The sequence below is a fragment of the Melospiza melodia genome, chromosome 17 (assembly GCF_035770615.1).
Source record: "Melospiza melodia melodia isolate bMelMel2 chromosome 17, bMelMel2.pri, whole genome shotgun sequence".
NCBI lineage: Eukaryota > Metazoa > Chordata > Aves > Passeriformes > Passerellidae > Melospiza > Melospiza melodia.
The window spans coordinates 3,622,525-3,637,594 of NC_086210.1; the positions used below are offsets into that span (position 1 = coordinate 3,622,525).

The following is a 15,070-nucleotide window of genomic DNA, read 5'->3' on the forward strand; positions in this document are numbered from 1 at the left end:
AGAATTCAGCTCTCCTACTCTGAACCTTGGGAACATTTCTATCGACACCCCCCACATCTATGACGTGAGCAGAAGGCTTGGGGTGGATCCTGATGGCTCCTGAGGCAGAGCAAGCCTGGTGGAAGTGTGGAATTGCTGCCGACCTGGGCAGTTGTGAGCAGGGAATATTTGATCTACTGGTGAAATCTGGGAGGGTCTGAAAGGTGTGTCTGTTGTTCATGAAGCCCCAGTTCCTTCTTTGGGAATCAGCTGGGAGGCTTGCTGCAAAACAACCCCTTGGCATATGAAACGAAGCCTGGGTCAAAAAGGGATGTTCAGAGGCTTTTGTGGTCGTGCCAGACACAAGGCACCTTTGGACTGGGCTGTTCAGAAGCAGCTGGAACAAACTGGCTGCCTTTGAGCTTCAGTCAACTGCAGACAGCTTCCAGTCAAGTGTCTCCTGCTTATTGCTGCAAGTCACAGGAAAGCCATCCAGCCTCCTGGCTCAGTGCTGGCCCTTGCAAAGGGCTTGGGAGTTCTTTCCCTTGCTGACCAGTCCCTCAACACACTTCAGCCTTGGTGCATCTCTGGCTCTAGAAAGAGAAAAGTTTTCCTGGGAATAAAGCAAAGCATTTTTCTACCTATATGTCTCCTCCCCAATAGTGTCAAGTTTGCAACAAAATCCAAAGAGAGAGCAGCTGAAAGAGGTAGAAGATGAGGCACTACATCATGCCAGACACTTCCAAAAGCTTGGCTGTGGGAGGCAAAGACATGCTGAGTTTTCTTACCAAAAGATGATGCTGTCTATACATTTTGATGCTGATGCCTCATAATCAATGTATTGTTTTCATGACATGGGAAAAGGTGAATGAGTAGATGGTGCTGTTGGAGCTGTGCTCACTGGGGCAGCAGCAGCTCTGGGGTGATTCCCTACGCAGCTGCAATCAGCCCACGTTGCTCTCAGGGCCAGGTCTGAATGAACTTGGTGATGCTGATCAGAGGTGCACAGCTCTGTATCCATGGGATAACCCCAGGGTTGTGGACTCCAGTTCTGTGGAGCTGCCACTGCTTTGCAGGAAAACCCAAAGGCAGAACTTGTCCTGTTGTATTTTTTTGCCATTCATAGCATCGTCTGCTATTTCTGGGTATTAATTGCGTCATTAGACAATAACTCACAAGAAGGGAAGATTCCACATGTATTTCCATTTTGCTTTCTTGCTGCTGCAGGTGGAACTGATTAACCTAGGAGCTATTGATGCTCCCTTCACCTATAGCCCTTCAACTGCCAATGTGGGCTTCTGCTTCAAGTTTGCGCCTGAGGAAGACATCGGTGCACCAGGTGGGACCCAGACTGCTCAGATCTCCTTCAGTGCCACCATAGTGTGGAGGTTTGAGGAAGAATTCCAGTTCAGTGTGGCTGGATCTCCTATGTCTGCAATCCTGACTATCAAGTAAGGATGGTCAAAGCCAGGCACGCGCCTGCATGTCCTCAGCACAAGAGAAAGGGGCCGCTTCATGTGAGCGGTCCCAGCCCCTCCACGCGTGCGGGATCGGTGCCAAAAGCCAGACAACACTTAGCGGTGGATCACACGGCTCATGCATTAATGAAGAATGCAGCTAGCTGCAAGAATTAGTATGAATTGCAGGACACATTGGTCATCCACACTTTGAATGCACTTGCGGCCCTGGGTTCCTCCCGGGGCTACGCCCGTCTGAGCATTTCTTGATGATCAGTCGCCGTCCGGGGGCCACCACAGTGGTGCGGCTGGCGTCGCCTCGCAGGCCAGTTGACTGTGGTCAGCAGCGGAGACGATGCTGGCTCGCTGGTGCCCAGAGGGAAGGCGGTCAGGGGTTTGCAAGGGATGCTTTTCCCTTGGCGGCCTCAATTTTTTCCCTGTGACCCAGCAGGCGTCATCATCGTCATGGCTGTCATCGTCATTGTTGCCGCGCAGGGCCTTCATCCCCCTATATGCAGACTCAGGGACTGATCCATAGCTCCCCACTCCTGGAGTGAGCCACTGGGGCAGAGTTTGTCCTTGGGGCACCCATGCCGCGGTATGGTGGTGGTGGGAGATGAGGAGAGTAAGAGACAGCGTTGAAAACATCACCGTGGGCTGGGAGAACAGAGGGGACAAGAGGGAGATGAGGTGCAGGCCTCACCCGTAGCCTCCCAGTCACGCAGGCGGCTGTCTGCGGGTGGATACCACGGGGGTACTGTGCTGTGCTGCTGCGTGTGCATGTGCGGCGAGAGCGCCAGGGACAGGGGTTCTGACCCCCTCCTCCCTTCGCCTGCCCTGCTCCTCTTCTGTTGCGGTCTCGGGGTGCAAATAGCACCATGGCTTTTCTCTCTCTCCACCAAGGCCATCACGTGCCGCCACTTGGCTGGTCCCCCATCAGGGCTGTCTCTGCCACACTCCCTTTTTGGTTCTTGTCTCTGGGATGGGGCACTCCGTCTCTGCTTCTCTACCTCTGGCTTTGTTTTCCCCTGGTGCATGGGAGCCAGTGGGGAGGGAGGTGAGAGTAGTAGGTGGGAGAAGCTGGCTGGCTGTTGGCCTGTTGGCATGCCACTTCTTTAGGAGCAGCATGGGCCGGGAGGTGTGGCCAAGCTTTGGCCTTGCAACCTCAGATCAGACATGGCGAGCCGCTGAATTTAAGCAAATTAGTCAGCAAGGGAAAAGAAACTAACAAGGATTCCATCAGTAACGGTGAGCAAAGAGGGAAAAGCCCAGGGCTGAATCTCCCCCCGCAGTGGGGCATGGGACATGTGACGTACAGAAGCCCCCCTCCTGGGCGGCGCTCTTGGGGGACCCAAATCCTTGTGATCGAGGCCGCAGCCCGCAGACGGTGTGAGGCCAGTAGCGGCCCCCCAGCGCGCCGGGCCCGGGGCTTCTCAGAGTCAGGTTGCTTGGGAATGCAGCCTAAACCGGATGGTAAACTTCATCTAAGGTTAAATACTGGCACGAGACCGATAGCCAACAAGCATCGTAAGAGAAAGTCGAAAAGAACTCTGAAGAGAGAGTTCAAGAGGGTGTGAAACCGTTAAGAGGTAAACAGGTGGGGCCTGCGCAGTCTGCCTGGAGGATTCAACCCGGCGAGTTTCATTCGTCTGGCGCAGGTTTGGTGGATCCTCGCCTCCGCCTCCCCTCCGTCGCCCGGGCAAACCCCATCCGTGGTAGTGCCGTGGCGGGGGGCGTCGCTTCTCCCCTCGCGGGGGGTAAGCGTCCTCAAAGCACAGCGTTTCTCGCAGGGGTGCAGGGGCTGGGCCCGCTGGCCCCCAGCCCTGCTGTCAACCGGGGCGGACTGTGCTCAGTGCGCCCCGACCGCGCGGCGCCACTGGGCTGGGCTCACAGGCCGCGCTGGGGTGCCCGGGGTCTGCAGCGATGTTGGCTACCCACCTGACCCGTCTTGAAACACAGACCAAGGAGTGAGCTTGACAGGCGGCACGTGCGCGAGTCAGGAGCCATTGTCGAAAGCCCGCGGCACAATGAAGGTAAGGGCCGGCGCGTGCCGGCTGAGGTGGGATCCCATGGCGCATGTTGCGCCTGGTAGCCCCAGGCGCACCACCAGCCCGTCTCACCCACCGCCCCTTCGCGGGGCCGGGGAGGTGGAGCGTGAGCGTCCGTGCTAGGACCCGAAAGATGGTGAACTATGCCTGGGCAGGGCAAAGCCAGAGGAAACTCTGGTGGAGGTCCGTAGTGGTCCTGACGTGCAAATCCGTCGTCCAACGCGGGTCTAGGGGCGAAAGACAGACCATCTAGTAGCTGGTTCCCTCTGAAGTTTCCCTCAGCTGGCACTTGGCAATGGGCAGTTTTACCTGGTAAAGCTAATGATTAGAGGCCTTGGAGCTGAAACAATCTCAACCTATTCTCAAACTTTCAATGGGTAAGGGGGCCGGCTCGCTGGCGTGGAGCCGCGCCATGGAATGCGAATGCTCAGTGGGCCACTTTTGGTAAGCAGAACTGGCGCTGCGGGATGAACCGAACACCGAGTTAAGGCGCCCAATGCTGACACTCATCAGAGCCCAGAAAAGGTGTTGGTTGATCTAGACAGCAGGACGGTGGCCATGAAAATCGGAATCCGCTAAGGAGTGTGTAACAACTCACCTGCCGAATCAACTGGCCCTGAAAATGGATGGCGCTGGAGCGTCGGGCCCATACTCGGCCGTCACCGGCAGTGCGATGCCCGCGGGGGCTAGGCCGTGACGAGTAGGAGGGCCATGGCGGTGCGCCTCGAAGCCTGGGGCTTGGGCCCGGGTGGAGCTGCCGCAGGTGCAGATCTTGGTGGTAGTAGCAAATATTCAAATGAGAGCTTTGAAAGCCAAAGTGGAGCAGGGTTCCTTGTGAACAGCAGTTGAACATGGGTCAGTCAGTCCTAAGCGATAGGCGAGCGCCGTTCCAAAAGGGCGGGCGATGGCCTCCGTTGCCCTCAGCCAATCGAAAGGGAGTCGGGTTCAGATCCCCGAATCCGGAGTGGCGGAGACGGGCGCCGTGAGGCGCCCAGTGTGGTGACGCAACCGATCCCGGAGAAGCTGGCGGGAGCCCCGGGGAGAGTTCTCTTTTCTTTGTGAAGGGCCGGGCGCCCTGGAATGGGTTCGCCCCGATAGAGGGGCCCGTGCCTTGGAAAGCGTCGCGGTTCCGGCGGCGTCCGGTGAGTTCTCGCTGGCCCGTGAAAATCCGGGGGAGAGGGTGTAAGTCTCGCGCCGGGCCGTACCCATATCCGCAGCAGGTCTCCAAGATGAACAGCCTCTGGCATGTTGGAACAATGTAGGTAAGGGAAGTCGGCAAGCCGGATCCGTAACTTCGGGATAAGGATTGGCTCTAAGGGCTGGGTCGGTCGGGCTGGGGCGTGAAGCGGGGCTGGGTGCGCGCCGCGGCTGGACGCGTGCCGGGCCCTTCCCGTGGATCGTCCCAGCTGCGGCGGGTGCCGCCCACCCCCCCCACCCACCCTCCGCCTTGCCGCGGCCGGAGCCCCGAGCGGTTCGCGCAGGGGAGGGTCCCCCGGGGGGGTCCCCGGGCTGACGCCCCGCCTCGGCTGGCGCCTAGCAGCCGGCTTAGAACTGGTGCGGACCAGGGGAATCCGACTGTTTAATTAAAACAAAGCATCGCGAAGGCCCGAGGCGGGTGTTGACGCGATGTGATTTCTGCCCAGTGCTCTGAATGTCAAAGTGAAGAAATTCAATGAAGCGCGGGTAAACGGCGGGAGTAACTATGACTCTCTTAAGAATAGTTACTAACTGGGCTCAGCTGCAGAAGTCGCACCTCCTCGCGGTCCCGCCGGATGCCCTTGTGGTAACTAAGTTGACTTTTGCCCCAGTGTGAGTGAGGGCATTTACCAGCCCTCCCTATTGTTGGGATCGCCACCCAATGGTAGTATCACGATCTGCTAAAACAAAGAGTTTGCCGCAGCCTGTTCGCTGTTGCACAGTGCCTTGTCCACGGGCTGTTGATGTTGGACAAAAGTTGGTAGCTCGAGAGAGGGTCGACTACGACTATTTCTACCCTCACTTGGACTGGTTATTTCTTTAACTTACCGGACTGACATAATGGTGCAATGTCTAGCTTTGCGTTACATCTCTACTGCAACTCAGACTGACCCATTAGATCTAAGGGTCAATGATGCCAAATCTGTGCCCTCTCTGCCCAGGGAAGAGGGTTTCAATCTTGTAAGTCTAGAGTTTGTTAACTCTGGAATTGTCAAAGGAGATGGTATACATCATGCAGATGTCTGGGAGTTTCTGGGGCAACTCCCTGAGCCATATGAGATCTCCCCTATGGGGCTGGCCCAGGAAGAGGCTGTGAGTGCAGAGGGAAGTTTTGAAGAGCCCAGAACACCTGAGGCCGAAAGTAGGAGGGGGGATACTGAAGAGCCCAAAACACCCGAGGCTCCTTATGGGTCCAAAGCTATTGGTAGTACGCCAAAAACACCGGTCGTATCAATGTCGGACAAACAGCCATCTTGTCCTCAATGTGAGACCCCGTTTACTAGGATGCTGGGGCTGATTGATCATCTTAAAAGGGTGCACAGGCAGAGAAAGATCATTTTCAGATGTGCGAAGTGTGGTAAACAAAATCTAAAATACCACAGTATCTCGTGTCACATCCCGCGTTGCAAGGGAATGGTGTGTGTGGCTCCCACAGGTGACTGGGTCTGTGAGGTGTGCCATCGAGGGTTTGCCACCAAGATTGGCCTGGGTCAGCACAAGAGGATAAGACATCCTCTTGTGCGGAATGAGGAGCGGATTATTGCTTCCCATCCTAAAGAGTCATCGGCCCGAGGGGCCCACAAACGAGTATGGACTGAAGAGGAAGAGGCTCTCCTGATACAACTGGTGGACAAGTACACCGGTAAAAGGAACATTAATCAACCTTTAGCGGAGCATATTCCAATGAAGACAGCAAAGCAGATAAGCGATAAAAGGTGCCGTCTAGTGAAAGGTCCCTCCGCAGAAGAACATGAAGGCCTAGTAGGCGCCGTGGGGATCGAACATCCACCCGAGTCTGCTAAATTGCCGAAGGAGGGACAGTTAAAACTCCAATACCGCAAGATGATCAAAGCGGGACTATCGGTTGGAAAGTTCACCATGTATCGGGAGGCCTTTGAGAAAATTGTTGATGGGCAAGATCCAGGTTGTGTGGTGAATGACGTATATAACGAGTTTCTCGGTATTCTGGGGGAGCCTAGCCAGAGCAAATCTATCTGTAAGGGTCGAAAAAAGCAGGCACCCCGTGGCGAAAAAACATCCAAGACTACACCAAATTGGATGTGCAAAAGAGCTATCAAGAGGGGCAAATTCTTGCGATTTCAGTTGTTGTTCAAGTCACATAGAAGGCGCCTCGCGCGTATCATCTTGGATAGCACGGAAGCCATTCAGTGCCAGGTACCATCGAGCGTTGTGCACGATCACTTTAAGAATAGATGGGATACATCTGGTACATTTGGTGGCCTCTTAGGTTTCCCTCCTTATAAGGAGGCGAACAATGGGGTGTTCGAGGCCCTAATTACAGAGAAAGAGGTGGATAAGAACTTGAAAGAGATGTGTAAAACCTCCGCTCCTGGGCCTGATGGGATTACTCTGGGTCAAATTATTGCAAAAGACCCGAGATTTTCCCGGTTGACTGAGATCTTCAACCTCTGGCTTATTACCGGTACAATTCCAGATGCACTGCGGGACTGCAGGACAGTCTTGATACACAAGTCTTCAGATGTAGAGAAGCTTGGTGATATCAATAACTGGAGGCCTATCACTATTGGTTCAATGGTGATTAGGCTATTTTCCAGGATCGCCACGGCGAGGCTGTCCAAAGCTTGTCCCATTAACCCCCGGCAACGGGGTTTTATTTGCGCATCAGGGTGTGCCGAGAACCTCAAGTTGTTACAACTTGTGGTAAAAACAGCAAAAGGAGAGCACAAACATCTGGGGGTCGTGTTCGTGGACATCGCTAAGGCATTTGACACCGTGTGTCATGAGCATGTATTTGAGGGTCTGGTCCAGAGAGGTGTGGATTCACACGTGATTGATTTAGTGAGGGAAATGTATCGTGATGTCAGGACGTACATTTCCGTTGGAAGGGGAAGAACAGACCCCATATACATTCGCTCAGGTGTCAAACAGGGCAACCCTATGTCACCTCTGCTGTTTAATTTAGCGATGGACCCCCTTCTATGTAAACTTGAACGTGAAGGTGAAGGTTTCCATCATGGGGGTTGGAAAACTACGGCCATGGCATTTGCCAATGACCTAGTGCTCCTGAGTGATTCCTGGGAAGGCATGTGTTGTAACATCAAAATTCTGGAGGCCTTTTGTAATCTTACTGGCCTCAGTACGAAGGGTGAAAAATGTCACTTTTACACTTTGGCTTTTACATCAAGCCAACAAGGGACTCATATACTATCAATGATTGTCCCGCATGGGTAATAAACGGATCCCCTCTTAACATGATCGACCCAGGTTCCTCAGAAAGATATCTTGGCACATGGGTAGACCCCTGGACTGGCTTCGCAGACCCTAGATTATCAGAGAAGCTAACTGATTGGCTCCATCGAATTGGTCGTTCGCCTTTAAAACCTCTCTAGAAAGTCAATATACTCAGGACTTATACTATTCCGAGACTGATATATTTGGCTGACCATACTGAGGTTAAGGTGGGCCTCCTCGAATCCCTTGACCAGTTGATTCGTAATACAGTCAAGGAATGGCTTCATCTTCCACAAAGTACGTGTGATGCGATCTTGTACTCGAGTTTCAAAGATGGTGGTTTAGGTCTCATCAGATTGGTGGCGCTCATTCCAAGTATACAGGCGAGAAGACTGCATAGATTGGCACAGTCTTTGGATGAGACTCTTGTGAATTATTTGAAGGAAATCCATCTGGAACGGTTATTTGAAAGATTGTGGCTAAAAGCAGGGGGGACACAAGAGTCCGTCCCATCAATTTGGGAGCCTCTACCGGCGGTAGAGTTGGGGGGTGATGATGAAGCCCGGCTTGAATGGGAAGCACCCGCTCCTAAAATTTGCTATCCAAAACCGTGTAATTGGAGGAAATTAGAATTTCAAAAGTGGATCTACCTGGTATCCCAGGGTCATGGAATTGAAAATTTTGAAAATGATGAGATCAGTAATGCCTGGATAAGGTGGTTTGGGGGCATACCTCACCGAAAATTAATCACGGCCCTACAATTAAGAGCCAATGTCTACCCGACAAGGGAATTCCTTGCTAGGGGTAGACAGGAGAATGTTGTTCAATCCTGCTGACATTGTGGAGCTAGATATGAGACCGTGGCCCACGTTGTCGGCAACTGCGCCATCACTCAGGAAGCCAGGATTAAGAGACATAACGCCATCTGTGAAACTTTTAGCGAAGAGGCGAAGAGGGAGTGTTGGGCAGTAGACGAGGAGCCACACATTAGGGATGAGGCAAACGAATTGTTTAAACCGGATTTGATCTTTGTTAAAGGGTCTAAAGCAGTCGTGGTTGATGTGACAGTGAGGTACGAGCACTCTGAAATCTCATTGAGTGAAGCCGCCTCGGAAAAGGCCAAGAAATATCAGCGCCTTCATAAGCAGATCGAACAATTGACGAATGCAAAGGAAATTGAATATGTTGGCTTCCCCATGGGAGCCTGTGGCAAATGGTTAGGCAAGAATACTGAGTTGCTGACCGCCCTTGGTCTCTCTAAAACGAGGCTAGAGAGAACCGCGAGGGCCCTAGCATCTAAAGTACTCTTCGCCTCTGTCGATATTGCACATATTTTTGTAAGCAAAGCTAGATCGACTGTATCTGTAAATACATTGTAAATAAACAAGGCCCCTCCCCTTGGCTGGGTCCGCTGGACAGTGGAATCGGTTTTGAGTGGGAGGGGTTCATCCCTCATAACCGCGTCTTAGCCCATATTTGGGTTAAAAATTCTGATTTGGACATCAGGTGGACGGGCCACCTTACTTAACCCGGAAAAGGAACATATACAGTTTGTATGTGTTTAATAAATAGCCAAATGCCTCGTCATCTAATTAGTGATGCGCATGAATGGATGAACGAGATTCCCACTGTCCCTACCTACTATCCAGCGAAACCACAGCCAAGGGAACGGGTTTGGTGGAATCAGCAGGGAAAGAAGACCCTGTTGAGTTTGACTCTAGTCTGGCGCTGTGAAGAGACATGAGAGGTGTAGAATAAGTGGGAAGCCGGGCACGCGCTCGGTGGTGCGGGGCGACCCACCCGCCGGCGTCCCGGCCATCAGTGAAATACCACTACTCTGATCGTTTTTTCACTTACCCGGTGAGGCGGCGGGGGGCGAACCCCGAGGGGGGCTCTCGCTTCTGGCGCCAAGAGGCCGGCGCGCGCCGGCCACGACCTGCTCCGGGGACAGCGGCAGGTGGGGAGTTTGACTGGGGCGGTACACCTGTCAAAGCGTAACACAGGTGTCCTAAGGCGAGCTCAGGGAGGACGGAAACCTCCCATGGAGCAGAAGGGCAAAAGCTCGCTTGATCTTGATTTTCAGTACGAATACAGACCATGAAAGCGGGGCCTCACGATCCTTCTGGCTTTTTTGGGTTTTAAGCAGGAGGTGTCAGAAAAGTTACCACAGGGATAACTGGCTTGTGGCGGCCAAGCGTTCATAGTGACATCGCTTTTTGATCCTTCGATGTCGGCTCTTCCTATCATTGTGAAGCAGAATTCACCAAGCGTTGGATTGTTCACCCACTAATAGGGAATCTGAGCTTGGTTTAGACTGTCATGAGACAGGTTAGTTTTACCCTACTGATGATGTACTGTTGCAATAATAATCCTGGGAACCCTTGGGATGGGATGGGATGTGTTATCCCTTAGAGAAGTGAGGCCAATGGAGATCTCTCCCCTGAAAACATTGCCTGCAGAACCCCTTCCAGAGTCCAGCTGAAGGCCTAGCCTTTGGGCTGGGATCAGTTTGGTCAGAGGGGTGACCTCCTTTGACCAGGGACACATCCTACTCTAGCGGGGGATGTTGCTGAGCAGGGCTTTGAGGGTCAGGCTGAAATGAATGTGCCAAGGGACAGTGAAGGGGCCTGGGAGGTTCCTCTCCACTCCTGGTGTGTGGCAGAAGGGTCTCACCCTCTCGTGGGTGGCTGTGCTCTGGTGGGACTGAGGCACCTGTGTGGTGCCCGAGTGCTGTGGCAGCTGAGGCAGCTCCCTGGCCCAGGAGAGCCTCAGTGGGCCCGAGGGTCAGGAACTCCCCAGCACTGCATGGGGCTCCTGGGCCATCTGTGGGATGTGTTCTGCCCCAGAACCTGCTCAGTGCAGTCCTGGATTTCCTTGGGGAAAGGTCCTTGTTAAATGTCCTGGTTTTCTTTTTTATTTTATTTTCATATCTACTTCATGTTCAGGATATGTGGTTCATGACTGCTGGTTGGGAAAGTCCTAAACCTGATATTTGACACAGTCGTTAAGTGTGCTGGATCCCATTCCTCATGTCTGTGGCCATCCTGGGAACCCTTGGGATGGGATGGGATGGGATGTGTTATCCCTGAGAGAAGTGAGGGCAGTGGAGGTCTCTCCCCTGAGCACATTGCCTGCAGAACCCCTTCCGGAGCCCAGCAGAAGGCCTGGCCTTTGGGCTGGGATCAGTTTGGTCAGAGGGGTGACCTTCTTTGATCAGGGACACGTCCTACTTTAGCAGGGGTCTTCCTCACAATTGGTAATGATTTCAAAGACAGAGCACATCCCTTCTGGGATTTCCTTTCCTTTCTTTGAGCACTAAAGGAGGAATCTCACCCTGGGTTTAGCTACAGGGACAAAAGGCAGAAGCCTTTCTGTGCAGGTGAGTGCCAGTCCTTGCCCACACTCCCTGGAAACGGAACCCTGCCAAGCAGGAAAGAGATCTAGAGGTGAGGGCCTGGTGCAGTCAGATTGAGCAGTCCCACCTGTCCATAAATTCCCATTTCCAAAGGCCTCCAGACAGTCCTTTGTTATGTTGCCCATCCCCATGCAGATGCCCAGGACCCTGGGATCCCAGGGTGCACAGATGTCCCTGCAGTGGGCTTTTCCCAGCACAGGCCAGGACAGCCTGGAGGAGAGGAAACAAAAAACCAACCTGTAGAAGACCCAAGAAGAGACCCTCAAAAAGAGACTTTAAAACAGAGGAGTTCATCATTCTCAGGCAGGATGGGTGGGCTCCCCTTCAAACAAGCAATGTCAGTTTCCCACTGACACCAATCCTTTTCTACAGGATGGACAAATAAGGAGTAAATAAAAACCCACGGAATGTGACATAGATGAAGACTTCCAGGAGCCCAGTTGCGAGGTGCGGATGTTCAGGGACATCACACCATGACCAGTATGATCAAGTGAAGCCAAATTTATTATCCCTAAAAAGACCAGATTTATAATAAGTTTCTACTGCCCACGCTTCTCTAGCTAATACATGATTGGTTAATCCTAGCTGTTAACACATCTAAATTAAAATGCTTATTGGATCATCTAATTTTTCGTGCATCTTGCTGTGGATGTCTGGCCCACCCATTGCTTTCTCTTTTTTCTCACTCTCCCAAGCTTGCTGACAAACTTGCTGAGTCCTGATGACTCTTCTTCTTGTATCTTTCTCAAGGATATACTGACCCCATTTCTGAATATGTCCATTATCCATTTTTTGTGAATGTGTTCATTGTCCATTAGTACAAGCAGGCTGGATTGTGCATCGGCCGAATATGGCCATTGTCTAGCAAGAACTCCTCAACCTACAAAAAATCCTCAACACCCCAGAGCCTGACCACGCCCCACAGCCCACCTCAGAAATGAACCACCCAGATTGGGTGGGGGGTCTGATGAAGGAGATGTGTGAGATGGGCCAGATGCTGAAGGAATACACTTCCCCAGCTGGTGAGGAAACCTCCCCCTGCCTCAAAGAGGGAGAGTCTGATGGTGCAGCAGCGGAACCCACAGATGTTACAACTGTCCAAGTTCCAGCTGAACTGCAGAGGCAGTCACAGCCAGCAGCAGTTGCCCTGTGGAAACGAGGAGGTCTAAGATGAAATCAGAGCACCCAGACAAGGATAAGAATGGAGGGCCCTCACAACTCACAGGGGAGCCAATGGTTGAGATCATCACTGAGTCCCTGATGTACAAAAGTCTCTGTAATCTGCACACAGACATTGTACGGACAGGGACGTGAGGCTTATACAACCTGGTTACTCTGGGTCTGGGATCTTATGGGTACAGGTGTCCAGCTGGATGGTGGTGAGGCAAGGATTTGGGACGCTTGACCCAGGACTCAGGTATCAATCAGATTTTTGTAAGGGAGCCAGGGCTTTTAATAAGTGTCAGAGAGAGGTTTGTTCACAGGGAGAGAATGCAGGAGCAGCACCATAGAATGTGCTGGAAGACTAGAGGATGGGATCCAACAGCTGAGAGAAGTAACAGTATTGGAGGTACTCTTTGGGAGGGATGGACAGCATGATAATGACCCCAACAAGGTCGGGTGCACAGGGCAAATGTTGTGGAGCCTGGCAAATCTGGGGCCATCTCAATACGCCACCTTTACTGCAACAATTAATGCCGATACCGGCTGGGAGACAGTGGGTCATGGGGAGATGTTCAAAGGGGAGACAGTGACAAGTCAGGGCAGACTTTGCTGAGCTCTGTGCAAGCCCTTTCTCCCAGCCCTGCCCCTGTTGCTCTGTGTCCCCCAGTTTTCCTTTTCTCAGAGCTCTTCCTTCAGCCCCGTGCCTGGAATTTTGCTGGGATCTGGCCCCATTGCTGTGATGAGCAGGGGCTCTGCCCATGGACACCAAGGGGTCAGCTCTGCTCTGAAGCAGTGGGGTCACGGAATGGGGACAGGGGCAAGTCCTGGGGTTAGATTCCATCAGCTCAAACAGCTCCTGAGGCTGAGGAGCTCAGCAGCATCTCCTGTTCCAGGACTAAGGGAGGGTGATGGCCAAAGGCAGTTTGAGAGGGTTTCCTGCTTCACCCAGGGAGAGCAGAGACAGCTGTGCAAGGCAAGAGCAGTGGCTGGAACTCAGTGAAGGGCTAGGGGAGCTGCTCTGTCACTCCGTCGGTCCCCAGCTGCCCTTTTCTGCAATCCAGGGCAGTCCCTGTGTTCCCCTGGAAATCAGCCTGACACAACTGAGAGCAGAGGGACCCACAGCAAAGCAAACTGGTTTAGCCTTTCTCAGAGTCCCAGCCCCACTCTGGCCAAGGACGCTCCTGTTCCCCAGTGTACCCTGGAGGCAGCTGACAGCTTGGATGGCATCCTGAGGACACACCAAGGGTCCTGTCCATGGCAGTGCTTGAGGAGAGTGGGCTCATTGCCAGGGTCCCAGGCTGCCCTGCCCAGAGCTCCCCGGGCACAGGGAGCTGGGACACCCCATTGCTGTGCTCAGCCTGCACAGGAGGAGCCCAAGGGCTGGGCCTGGCCCTGCAGCTGGAACTGCCATTGCAGAGAGCCCCTCAGCAATGCCAGCAGCACCTGGGCAAGGCAAGGAGAGAGAGAGAGCTGGGCCTGAGGAAAAGCCTTTCCCTGCCCAGCCCTGCCCAGCCCCTGCCAGGCAGCAGCAGGGCAGGACAGTGGCCCTCAGGCCCTGGTCAGCAGGGAATGGGCACATGGCCGCAGAGATGCCCTTCATCTCTGGGGCTGCTCTGCTGGCCCAGGAGGGACTGAGGGCCCTGAGCCCCCGGGCTGAGGGCTGTGCTGGCTGCGAGGGGACACAAGAGCTGTGCTGCTCAGGGTAGTGTCTGCCCTGCAGGGCAGGCCCAGCAGGTGCCACATCTGCCCTGCAGCAGGGCTGCCCTCAGCACTGCCTCCCTCCCTCGCTGCCCATGGCTCTGCTTCTGGAGCTGTCCCAGCCCCAGCTGCTCCTGTGGCCCCGGGCTCCTTCCCTGCTAGAGCTGCCAAAGCCCAGCCCAGCCCCTGGGCCAGCCCTGCCCTGCAGCTGCTCGGCCCTGCAGGGATTAAAGAACAGCTCCCCCAGCCTGGGCACCAGGGAAAGGTGATGCTGCATGGATCTGGAGGCTGGGCAGGTGTAGGCTTTTGCTGAGGTTCCCAGGAAAACTCAGTGTGATGGCTGAACAGCCTCAGCTCCTGCTCTGGCCTGCACAGCTGAGTTTCCATTGCCACCAAGCTGAGCAGGGAAAAGTGGGAGCACAGATTCAGGAAAGCAGAGACCCAAGCAGGAAACCCCTGCCCTGAATGACCCCATGAAAAGTCCCCTCAGGAATGAGCTGGGCATGAGCTGGAGCTCTGAGCAGCCCTGGCCCACACAGCACCCTCTTCGCAGCAGCAGGACCTGCCCTGGCAGGAGTCACTGCGTGCACCCACAGCTCACCTGCAGCGTCCATGGGGAGCTGCCAGGCAGGCTGAGAGCTGCCCCTGGCAGGTGGCACATGCCCTGGGCTGGCCAAGAGCCCTGAGGGCTGCAGGAGCTGCTCTGCAGGACAGCCCTGGGCAGCCCTGACTGCAGCCCCAGCTTCACCCCCTGCAGCCATCCCTGGCAGCAGGAGCTGTCCTGCCCTGTCCCTCTGACGGTGCCCAGGGCAACCCCACTCTGCAGCACATCCTCCCCCAAAGCAGAAAGGGCAGCAGAGCCATCCTTACAGTCACATCAGTCCTGCCATCTCCAGCTT

The 15,070-nt window shown here is 54.0% G+C and overlaps 1 non-coding gene and 1 pseudogene across 1 annotated transcript; both read left to right on the plus strand.

The window, feature by feature from the left end:
* Positions 1-1,548: 1,548 nt before the first annotated feature.
* LOC134426240 (5.8S ribosomal RNA) lies at positions 1,549-1,701 on the plus strand. Its single transcript, XR_010029945.1, has one exon. It is a non-coding gene; the product is annotated as a 5.8S ribosomal RNA (ribosomal RNA).
* Positions 1,702-2,596: 895 nt separating this feature from the next.
* Positions 2,597-10,252, plus strand: LOC134426177 (28S ribosomal RNA; annotated as a pseudogene).
* Positions 10,253-15,070: the final 4,818 nt, after the last annotated feature.